At 40.8% G+C, this 12,954-nt stretch overlaps 1 protein-coding gene across 2 annotated transcripts in view; it reads right to left on the minus strand.

Moving 5' to 3' along the window:
• Positions 1-12,954, minus strand: part of BORCS5 (BLOC-1 related complex subunit 5) — a 97,803-nt gene that overhangs the window by 64,388 nt on the left and 20,461 nt on the right. The gene's annotated exons all lie outside the window — the stretch shown is intronic.

Raw genomic sequence — 12,954 nt, forward strand, 5'->3', positions numbered from 1 at the left:
CATTCCATCCATTGGTTAATTAAAAGATACGATTGGAAACAACATTAATTCCCTCGCTCTCCTTCCTTCGGGGAATATGAGCAGCTAACCTCACTTAATTATCAGAAGACAGACGTGAACTCCCAGTGTGGATTGGCCCCGGGCACGACTGCCAATTCTGTCACATTCCAGGACTTGCTGACTAGGATGGCGCAGAGGAACCTAATCCACACACAAAACGTGTGATGACACTCACATTTTCCTGGTGCATTGTCTAGGGTATCAAGGCATTTGTTCCAAGGCACTCGGATGTACTTTCAGAGGGGTCCCTCATAGCTCAGAAGGCTAGATAGACAGCTAGATCTCCCTGGGGTTTCCAGCCCTTGGAGATGCCAGGTTTCAAATAAAAAACAGGAGAGGAACGAGGAAGTATATACCTTCCCGGGGAACTGCAACTATTTAACAGAAACAAGCGCAAAAGGTTTATAGAGAAAAAGAAAATCATAGCTTTGCGAATGTGTGTGTGCTCGTGTGTGTGTGTGTGTGCGTGTGTGTGTGAAGTCAGCCAGAAAAACACAAAGGAAAAGGCCTTGAGAGTTGTAATTATAGAAGATTGTTCAGGTGACTTCATCCCACCCACATGCTTTTTATTTTCCAAAACTATGACGAGTGCTTTTTAAGTTAGTGCTCCGGAAAGGCTGCAGCTGTTCGGCGCGGATTTCAATGCTCAGTGAAGAATAATATTTTATCAACACAAAGGTTAATGGCTTCTAAATAAGGGCGGCAATTTCCAACCTGAGCACTGTAAATTCTCACTCTGTTTGAAGACACAGACCCAGAAGAGTGACTTGGTCCTTGGCCTGAGCAGTAAAATAATAACCTCAACAGTCATAATCCCCCCAACTCCTACCCAAGATTTTTAGCTTGTCTTTTACAAAACGTCACATCTGTGTTTACGCACATCAGGCTGGAGGCATTTGCCTTGACTGAACTCAATGGACCCACAGCCAATCAAGTCAGGAAAACCGAGCAGATTTTGTTTTTGTTTTGGCTGTGCCATGCAGCATGTGGGATTTTTAGTTTCACAATCAGGGATCAAACCTGCGCTCCCTGCAGTAGAAGCACAGAGTCTTGACCACTGGACCACCGGGGAAGTCCAAACAGAGCAAACTTTGAAAGACACCTGCTCCTCCACTCCCTCCTACACCCCCCACACTACCACCTCCTTCTAAAGTGTCTTCTCCAGGACCAGAGGGGGTGCTAGAATGGTGCTCAGCCAGGGAGCGTTCTGTGTGCAGCACCAAAATGCCTCCTGGCTGTGGTTTTGCAGGGCCAATTTAAAAGAGGAATTTCCCTTCCCAATTCTGTCATTTCACTCTCTTCCGGTCAAGCGACCCTACAGGTGTTTTCCCTTTCATTTATTTCCTGCACCTAATCTGTCAGGTCCTGTCATTGCTTCCTTGAAAACGTCTCTCAAATTCGTTCTTCCTTCCACTGTCCCCATCCCAGTCTGGACTTTCCTCAGCTCCTCAAAACTAGAATACTACAGCAGCATCGTAACTGGTGTGTCCATCTCTGGTTACTGCCATACTTAGCATCCAAAACACACAGCTCTCAACCTGTCAACACCCTGTTCCCTACTCCAACGAATATAAAACACCAACTGCTTCTTACAGCATCACCTCCAAATTCCTTTCTCAAATGCATTTCAAGAGCACCCATGATCTGCCCATGGTTTCGCTTTCAGACCTTACTTCTTACTCCTCCTTAGGATGTGTGTACCTTTCTCTTTGCTCAAACGTTTCTTTCACTGTCTCCACTCCAGCTCCCTAAAAGCAGCAGACTCAGGCCCACTTTGCTCACACTACCCACCCACCCAGGAATTCCTCCCACCCCACTCCCCCGCCCAACACCAGCCAAAACATCCCACCACAGTTCTGCCTGTTCCCATAGGTGCGGCTCAATTAATAACTCCTCTGCATGCCTGTTTCCCAGGACCATGGCCTACCGTGTCCAAAAGTGTGATCAAAAGAACCGGGTCTTTGGATTGTGACAGACCTAAGTTTCGATCTCTGTGGAAAATTGATCAAGTTGTCTAATTTCTCTTTCTCATAGCTCAACTTTCTTACCTACAAAATGATGACACCAATGCTTCTTTCATAAGACTGTTTCGCAGATTTTAAAAAAACCCAAAACATTCTGCATGGAGAGCAACTAGTGTAGCTGAGTACATGGTACAGGCATTCCACAAATGGTAGGTATTATAACACCACACCATACTATATGAGTAACTATGCTTCTACGATTCTAGGCTCTAAGTCAATAATTGTGCTTTGCTTTTTCTACTTTATTGTTAAACTATCCAGGAGCAAAACTGTCACATCCAATTGCATTTCACTTATTTAGTAATTTCAACTCCCTAGAAAGCAAAGAAAACAAGGAAAAACAAATAAAACGGCTTACAGATTGCTCAAACAGTTATTATAAATCCCCCACATTAATGCCTATGTTTTTTATTAACAGGAAGCCCTTCAGATGGCCCCTGAGGGCCTATTGATTTTTATTTTGGTTTCCAAGCTGACAGTAGCAATTAAGAGGTGGCTGCTATTTATCAGCAAAGAAGATAACAGAAAAAGTATAAAAAGTAAACATACACACCTGATCTGTATAAAATGGTAAACAAAATCAAGTCTAGCAACCAAAGCTTCTGTTCTAATTCGGGTATTTAGCATGTATTGTCTCAGAGATAAAGAATCTCAGAGATAAATTTCTGTTAAAAAATACAGAAACATACAAAATTAAAATGATGGTTGTCTAAGTCTAATGATCACAACTGTTAAAAAGTTAAAAGAATGTTTTGCATGACTAAAGCAATTGTTTCAAGTCCCTGATACGTACCAAGTAAATATAACACATAAGCCATGCTGCTTACATAGATTAATCCTCCTTTAGCCCCCAGGCATCGATATTAACTGGGGCTCAGAGAGGTTAAGTGCCTTTCCCAAGATCACATGGCATGTGTGACAATTTCCACCCCTCAGCTAACTCCAAAGCTGGCGTTCTTCTTCCATCATGCCACACTGCTCCTCCATGCTCTTGTGAATTGTAAGAAGTGATCCTAAGTTATGCGAGAAGATCCTTTCAGTTCTGCTTATACAAATCTAGAAATGGAGAGTTCATGACTTTGTGAGACAGCTTAGCAGTTATGAGCACAGCCAAATCTAGGTTATGAACAGCTGTTTCACTACTTTTTAGCTACACAATACTGAACAAACCAGTTTCATTGAACAGGTTTCCTTACCTGTAAAATGCAACTAAAATGTACTCATATGACAAGGTTGCTGTGAGGATTAAATGTGAGAGGCTGCACGAAAAGTGCTTAGCTCACAGCCTGATGTACTGCAACTGTTCAATAAAGAAAGTCCTTTACATCAAACCAAACTCCACCTCCCAATCACTTCTCCCCTTTGACCTCAGTTCTGATCACTGGGACTTCACAAAAGATCTAATCACACATCTGCTCAGCAGCCATTTAGTATTAAAAGCGAGTAGGGATTTCCCTGGCAGTTCTGTGCCCGCTCCTAATGCAGGGGTCACAGGTTTGACCCCTGGTCAGGGAACTAAGATCCCACAAGCCGCACTGTGCAGCCTAAAAAAATAAAAGACCACAGCAACTATACTTCAATTTAAAAAAATGTTTTTAAGTCATTTTTAAAAATTAATTTTTAAAAAATATTAGAAGAGATATATTCCCCTAATTCATTTATTTTCCAACCTAAAAACTCATATCTGCTTCAAGACTTCTTTACATGACAAGGTTTCCAAACAATGCCCTTCTGAGTGTTTACTCAGGATATACCTTAGCTTATAAATAAACACCTTAAATGCAACACCCAGAACACTCTCGCAGGTACAGTACTCAGCCAGAGACTATCACTTCCACGTCCAGATCTTGCTCTTGCTAGAAACCCCTACTGAACTGCCGTTGAGCCAGTTTTCCCACACCCTGTCCTTATGCAACTGACTGTTTTTCATCTAAATGCAGGACTTGACATTTATTGCTTTTAAATGTCATTGTGGTTTCAGCCCATCTTTCAAATCTGCTGAGATCATTTCGAACCCTCGATCCCTGGATCTGTCCTCCCTCATGTTAGATATTCCTTCTAACATTTTATCATCTGCAAGTGTGATTAATACGCTCCTACCTCTTTATTTAAGGTCAGTCGACAAATCTTTACTGAGTTATACAGTATGCCCAGAGTCCTTTGATAGGAGCTAAATAACTGATACAATGTTGAATAAGAAAGAAAGTCAGAACCTTGTGGCATCTTATTTGCAATCTTCTTGTGCACTTACCTTGAAAATGTTTAGTTTGCAAAAGACAAGGCTGATAAAGGCACAATAGTCCATATTTTCAAAGGCAGCGAGCTCTGCAGGTACAAAGAGTTCCCATCGGATAGAATCTTACAGTGACCAAATTTTTGATTTATCTTCCCTCTTTCAATTGCCCCATCTTCCTTCATTCCTCCACGTTTTAGTAAAAATACTTTTTTCTATGTCTAAGCTTCCAGCACCTCTTCTGTTCTAAAGAATTATAGATGGGGCTACAGTCCATAAGGTTGCAAAGAGTTGGACACAACTGAAGCAACTTAGCACGCACACACTAGTTAGAAAAGACCCTGATGCTGGGAAAGACTGAGAGCAAGAGGAGAAGAGGGCAACATAGAATGAGGTGGTTGCCAGGGCTGGTGCACTGGGATGACCCAGAGGGATGGTATGGGGAGGGAGGCTGGAGGGGGGTTCAGGATGGGGAACACATGTACACCCGTGGCGGATTCATGTCAATGTATGGCAAAACCAATACAATATTGTAAGGTAATTAGCCTCCAATTAAAATAAATAAATGTATACTTAAAAAATAATTTTAAAAAATTAAAAAAAAGAATGAGGTGGTCAGATGGCATCACCGGCTCAATGGACGTGAGTCTGAGCAAACTCCAAGAGACAGTGAAGGACAGGGAAGCCTAGTATCCTGCAGTCCATGGGGTCACTAAGAGTAGGACACGACTTAGCAACTAAACAACAACAAAATCTTCATGTCGAGCCCAGGAGTTCAGATCTGACTCTGGCTGTCAGTATAGAGCAACCCAATCCTTTAAGCAGGAATCACATAACTTGAGCTAGGTTTAAAAAAGATTCTCGCACGAGGTGTACGTAATTAATTAGAAAGAATTTAAAATGCTCATTTAAAATGGATTTGTTTGAATGGGCCTAGGGGAAACTATCTGGCTGGGGATAGTTAGCTAGTGGCTCAGATGGTAAACAATATGCCTGCGATCCAGGAGACACAGCTTCGAGCCTTGGGTCAGGACAATCCCCTGGAGAAGGGCATGGCAACCCACTCCAGCATTCTTGCCTGGAGAATCCCATGGACAGAGGAGGCTGGTACACTACTGTCCATGGGGTCACAAAAAGTTGGACATGACTGACTGACTAACAAAAACATACTTTCTCTGTTGTTTTCAATTTTTTAATTAATTTATTTGTTTGGCTGCGCCGAGTCCTGGCTGGGGTACACGGGATCTTTGTCTGCATTGTGGCATGCAGACTCTGTGTCACCTGCCGCAACTAAAAGCTCGCAAATGCTGCAGCTAAGATGTCATGTGCTGCGACTAACATGCCTTCTCTTTGAACCTGCAATATGTGTCTCAGCAACCTGCATCCCGTCCCCGTGCTGGAAAGAGTAAGTCATTGAGTGTTTTCAAAACAAGAGGAGGGATCAAACAAAGCCAAAATAAAGATGGCCCAGATCTGCAGCTTCTTGCCAGGATTTGCTATAAGTCGGAGGAGGGCTGGCTTCAACTTGCTAGAAGAAAGGCTTAGTTGTCTAACCAAAGGGAGTTAGGCTCATATCTGGGAACTTTTTTTTTTTCCATCTCACACTTCTAATGTGTGGGACTGCCTTGATATTGTGTTTCCATCTCTTCCAGTACATTGGCAGGAAATGGAAAGAACAGCAGAAAGATAAAGCCCATCTGGCCACAATGTTAATGTTAGTCTTCCTCTCTGGTCCTTGGACCAGACTTCCAAATGATGCATACCTTCTCTTATATGTGCCACTCATGACCCCGGTTTCCCTTCTATAGTTACTCACACCTTGCCTCTTTTCCTTACTGCATTACTGTGGAATAGCCGTCACAGTGGTTTTAGTAATACCCTTATCTACTACTGCTCAACAACCACATCCAAAGAAAACAGTAGATGTCATGATGAAACATTTTAACTTCTTTAGTGACAGATATATTTCTTTTGCTTTTGAATATTAACTATCCCTGGTTAGCAGTTACTCTTCGTTGATTTCATGTCATCTAAATTAGTGGCAGCCATCGACACTACTAGCCTATTCAGGTTTGGGGCAAGTCTTAAAATACGATTTTTTTCTCCCCTCAATGGTACATACAATTCTTATCTCTCTGGTGACTCTCACTATGTGTTTGGAAAGCATGATCCTCAATGTGGTTTAAAGTCTCAGGAAAAACACCTCAACAATTTAAATGAGTACTGTAATAATATACATAGGATTACGCATAGGATATCATAATAAATACTGCACCAGTGATATATATAATAAAACACGGCGCTAAGAAAAAGATACCAAAATGAGACTCGATAAATTTTACAATATTGAACATTACCTCTCATTAATTACATGTAAGGTGGAAGTCTCTTCATCCCAAGGAACACTAAATAGAAATTAGAAAATAAAAAAATATATATATCCTTAACAGATGGCAAGAGTTCTGTGTCTGTTGACTGTAATATAGCTTCAGCTCCTCTCTGGCTCTCTGAGGTGGGTCCCATCCTGTTAAGATTTTTCAATGACTTGAATGAGCTCCTGCAAAGTCTGTTAATCGTGGGGATCCAAAAATAGCCTCAAGAAGTCAGAGACACAGCTACATCTGACACTGAACTATGCATGCCTGTAAAGCCTTTCACTGAAGGCTCAAATGGCTATCTGGAGAAATACGGAAAGAGGGAGGTATGGCTTCATATTAGCACATTTGAAAGAGGCCTTAAGATTTGAGATGATTCGGTGTGACTCCACTGCATGAGGCTGCCACAAGCGCAACTTCAAACTTGGGCTGTCTTAAAAGAAACACAGTATGCAGAGCAGGCAGTAGGCTGGCCCTTACCACTCTATTCAGTGCTGGGGGTCACACTCCAAAAGGGAAAATGGATGTCTGAGTTTCAGTTCAGAGGGCTGGAAGAGGCAGTGCCATTTTATACAAGGAACTGAAACTGTTTTGTCTAGAGAAGAGCCTGGTCTATAATTTTTAAATGAGCATGTATGACTTTTATGGTCAGACTGAAAGACATTTCCACTTTGGGTTAAAAAATATGTAAATAATGCCCTGTGTTAAAGAGGATATTATGAAACTAACATGTCCAGGCCCTGCTGGTTTTACTATAAATTAGCTTACTAAATCTTTGGAAAACAATCCTGCCATACGTTGTGACAGATGTGAAATTGCTGTTATAGTGTCTTCATAGATAAAACATGGTAGATTCATACGATGGAATACTGATCAGCAACAAAAAAGGAACAAAATACTGATATAACCATATGAATGAATCTCAGAAGCATTATTATTAAGTGAAAGAAAAAAAAAAAATCCCTGACTCAGGGATTTTCCTGGTGGTCCAATGGCTAAGACTCCATGCTCACAATGCCAGGGGCCTGGGTTTGATCCCTGGTCAGGGAGCTAGATCCTACATCCTACATCTAACAGCGTGCATGCCGCTACTAAAGATCCCACATCGTGGTAGTTTAGTCACTAATCTGGACGAATTTTGCAGCTCTATGGACTGTAGACCACCAGGCTCCTCTGTCCATGGGATTCTTCAGGCAAGAAAACTGGAGCAGATTGCCATTTCCTTCTTCAGGGGATTTTCCTGACCCAGAGATCAAACCTATGTCTCCTGCATTGCAGGCAGATTCTTTACCCACTGAGCCAGCAGGGAACCCCTTAAGACTCGGTGCAGACAATTAAAAAAAAAAAAAGCAGCAGCAGCCAGACTCAAAAGGCTGCATACCATATAATTCCATTTAAACAATATTCTACAAAAGGCAAAACTACAGGGGTAGAACTACTACGGTAGTCAGGGGAAGAGTAAGACTGACTGCGAAGCAGTATGGGAGGAGTTTGGGAGAGTGATAAAGCTGGTTCATACCTTGATTGTTCGGGTGGCTATACAACTGTATAGATACATCAACACACTCAGAACTGTATTTTAACATCAGTAAATTTTACCGAATTTATATCTTAATTGAAAGAAAAAGGGGGGAAAAAAAGAGAAAATCTTGAAGGCAGCCAGTAAAAAGAAATACACTACAGAGAGAAGAACAATAAAAATTTGTCTTTTAAAAAGTAAGAAAAAAGACTTGTTCAGACCAACAAAAACTGAAAAAGCATATTTCCAACAGATCCATACTATGAGAAACGCCAAGGGGACGTTCTTCAGGCAAAAGTAATGTGATATCAAACAGAAACTTAGACCAATACAAAGAATTAAAAGTTCTCCAGAAATGGCTGAGATGAAGGTAATATGAACCACCTTTTCTCTTATTTTTAATGGCTCTCAATAATGATCGTCTAAAGCAGGGGTCAATAAACTACGGTATAAGGGCCAAATCGCACCCTCTTCCTGCTTTTGTAAGTAAAGTTGCACTGGAACACAGTAACACCCATTCCTTTATGTATTGTCTATAGCTGCTTTCATGACAGAGTTGGGCAGTTGAGACAAAGACCAGATGGCCTACAATGCTGAAAATACTTACTATCAGGCCCTTTATAGAAAAAAGTTTGCCACCCCTGGTCTAAAACAAAAATAGCAATGTATCATGGGTTTACAGCATACGTAAAAGAAAAACGTATAACAACAATAGCACAAAATGTGAAGAGGAAACAAGTATAAATACCTTCCTGTGATAAAAACTCTACACTTTGTGTGAAGCAGTGATTAATTAAAGACGTGCATTATAAACCCAAAGGCAACCACACAAAAAGCTTCTAAGGTTTCAATGATATGCCAACAGCGGAGATAAAAACTGGGTCATAACAAGATGTGATTAATGCTAAAGTAGAGAGGAAAAGAGGGGGAAAGGATCAAAGAATAAGTTGAGTAAATAGAAAACAGAAAGGTGAAGAGTTTAATCCAGTCATGCTGAAATTGCATCAAATATAAGAAGGTTAAAGATATTATTTAAAAGACAGAGATTTTTCAACATGAGTAAGAAAGCAAGGCTCTTTTCAACATGAATAAGAAAGCGATAAGAAATTTAAGAACAGAGTTAGATTAAAAGCAAATGAATGGGCCAGGCATGATTTCTTACTATAGTTAAGTGAGGTGATCAACAAGTCCTCTCCATAAAAAGCAACTACAAAGCTGGACAAATTTTTAAAAAACAATCACTTTGGAGCTTGAGAAATCAACCAAAGGCGTACAATAATCTGAGAAGCATTTATGCCTAAAAACAGAAGAACGTGGTCGAGAACAGTGGGAATCTGTGGCATTCTAACCTGGAGCTTCTCCTATCCCTCCTGCCTCAGTTGAAGCAGATGTTGTCCCAGAATGGGGCAGGTTGAGAATAAGCAACTATTCTGTTGCAGGAGAAAGAGGTTCATTTGATTTGGAGCAGCAGGTAACACCTATGCCCAGTGACGGTGTCAGCAGAATTCACAATCTCAGAGATGGGCAGGTGGGAAGGGCTAAAAGCTCTACCAGCCCAAGGTAATGGTCATGACAGCACATGTGCTCAGCTGCGTCTTAGTCTTTGAGACCCCATGGACTGTAGCCGGGCAGGCTCCTCTATCCATGGGATTTCCCAGGCAAGAATATTGGAGCTGGTTGCCGCTTCCTTCTCCAGGGGATCTTCTTATCCTAGGGATCAAGCCCACATCTCTTGCATCTCCTGCACTGGCAAGCGGATTCTTTACCATTGAGACACCTGGGAAGCCCTGTGGTCATGACTGGATCAAGTTTATTCCTGGCTAAGGCTGCATGCATTTATAGCAAAGATCCAAGAGGGTCTCAGTTCAGTTCAGTTACTCAGTCGTGTCGACCCCATGAATTGCAGCACGCCAGGCTTCCCTGTCCATCAACTCCCAGAGTCCAGCCAAACCCATGTCCATTGAGTCGGTGATGCCATCCAACCATCACATCCTCTGTCATCCCCTTCTCCTCCTGCCCTCAATCTTTCCCAGCATCAGAGTCTTTTCAAATGAGTCCATTCTTCGCATCAGGTGGCCAAAGTATTGGAGTTTCACCCTCAACATCAGTTCTTCCAGTGAAAATCCAGGACTGATCTCCTTTAGGATGGACTGGTTGGATCTCCTCACAGTCCAAGGGACTCTAAAGAGTCTTCTCCAACACCACAGTTCAAAAGTATCAATTCTTCGGTGCTCAGCCTTCTTCACAGTCCAACTCTCACATCCATACATGACCACAGGAAAAACCACAGCCTTGACTAGACGGACCTTTGTTGGCAAAGTAATGTCTCTGCTTTTTAATATGCTGTCTAGATCGGTCATAACTTAACTTCCAAGGAGTAAGCGTCTTTTAATTTCATGGCTGCAATCACCATCTGCAGTGATTTTGGAGCCCAGAAAAATAAAGTCAAGAGGGTCTAACCAGTCACAAACTCTTGGCTGAAAGTGAGGCTGTGTGTATGCCAAGAGGAAAGGTGAAAAGACCCAATGCAAAAGATGGGAGAGTCTTGAAAATGACTTGAACTTTGAATGTGCTACTTACCCACACTTCATGGCAAATAGATGGGGAAACAGTGGAAACGGTGGCTGACTTTATTTTGGGGGGCTGACTTCATTTTTTTGGGTTGTCAAAACAGTCAAATATGCCAGATGACAAAAACCTTACTGGATCAAGGTGGCTGAATATAATCTCTCTAATCGCTGGCTGACTAGCAAGCCTTGGAAACATAAGGACAATCCCTGGGAAAGCAGACTTAAAAACACATTTAAAAAGAAGCAGAAATATCAGTGGCTACAAATCACAGGGAAGAGAGAGTTTACAGGTTTTGCAAACATATTACTAACCAAAGAAACAGTGAACAAAGAAAAAGCAATAATATGATATGTTAATTACCCTGAATGTGGTGATTATTTCATAGTGAATATGTATACCTAATTAAATTATATACTTCAAATATACACAATATTTAATTGTTATATATTCAATTTAAAAAACAAAACAAAAATCTTGAGGAGATCAGAACCCAGAGCTGCTTCAATATCTCATCAAAAATGTCCAGTTCTCACAAAAAAAAATATTAAGACAGAAGAAACAGCAAAGTGTGACTTACACTCAAGAAAAGGACATCATTCCAGGATGTCTGGCTCTAGGTGAGTGATCACACCATCGTGATTATCTGGGTTGTGAAGCTCTTTTTTGTACAGTTCTTCTGTGTATTCTTGCCATCTCTTCTTAATATTTTCTGCTTCTGTTAGGTCCATACCATTTCTGTCCTTTATTGAGCTCATCTTTGCATGAAATGTTCCCTTGGTATCTCTAATTTTCTTGAAGAGATCTCTAGTCTTTCCCATTCTATTACTTTCCTCTATTTCTTTGCACTGATCACTGAAGAAGGCCTTCTGATCTCTCCTTGCTATTCTTTGGAACTCTGCATTCAAATGGGTATATCTTTCTTTTCCCTCCTCTGCTTTTGGCTTCTCTTCTTTTCACAGCTATTTGTAAGGCCTCCTTAGATAGCCATTTTGCTTTTTGGCATTACTTTTTCTTGGGGATGGTCTTGATCCCCGTCTCCTGTATAATGAGATGAACTTCCATCCATAGTTCTTTAGGCACTCTGTCAGAACCAAACCCGTTGAATCTATTTCTCACTTCCACTGTACAATCGTAAGGGATTTGATTTAGGTCATACCTGAATGGTCTAGTGGTTTTCCCTACTTTCTTCAATTTAAGTCTGAATTTGGCAATAAGGAGTTCATGATCTGAGCCACAGTCAGCTCCTGGTCTTGTTTTTGCTGACTGTATCGAGCTTCTCCATCTTTCACTGCAAAGAATATAATCAATCAGATTTCGGTGTTGACGATCTGGTGATGTCCATGCGTAGAGTCTTCTCTTGTATTGCGGGAAGAGGGTGTTTGCTCTGACCAGGGAGTTCTCTTGGCAAAACTCTATTAGCCTCTGCCCTGCTTCATTCTGTACTCCAAAGCCAAATTTGTCTGTTACTCCAGGTGTTTCTTAACTTCCTACTTTTGCATTCCAGGGTAGGAATTCTCTTCAGGGTTTAAAAAAAAGTGACAACAATTGGTAACTTGAAGTCACCAGAAGAAATGAGGAACACCAAAAATAGTAAATGTGTGGGTTATATAAAAGATTATATATATATATATATGTTTTTACTCATTTATTCTAACTTCCTTGTATACTGTACAGAGGACTGTAGTGGAGAATGGTTATATTAAAACCAGATAAAACAGACTTTAAGGCAAAAAGTATTAATAGAGAAAAAGAACATTTCATAATGATAGAGTGACTACATTAGTAAGATATAATTATAAATGTATTTCACACCTAAAAATGCAGCAATAAAACAGAAACAGGAAAACAACAGAGAAAATCAGTAATATATGACTTACTTCACTTTATAGATCAACAAAACCGATAAAACTGTAGCCAGGATGACCAAGGAAAAAGGAGAAACAACTCAAATGATGAAAATCAGCAATGTAAGAGGAACATCACTACTGACCTTATAGAAATTTAGAGGATTAAAAGGGACTATGAAAAACTTTATGCCAATAAATTAGATAAGTGACAGAAATTTCTAGAAAGACCAAAAGTACTAAAACTGACTCAAGAAGAAAATAGAAATCTGAATAGATAGATCTATACCAAGTAAAGAAAATATCAGGCCCACGGGCTTCACTATGA

Source organism: Capra hircus, chromosome 5 (assembly GCF_001704415.2).
Source record: "Capra hircus breed San Clemente chromosome 5, ASM170441v1, whole genome shotgun sequence".
Classification (NCBI taxonomy): Eukaryota; Metazoa; Chordata; class Mammalia; order Artiodactyla; family Bovidae; genus Capra; species Capra hircus.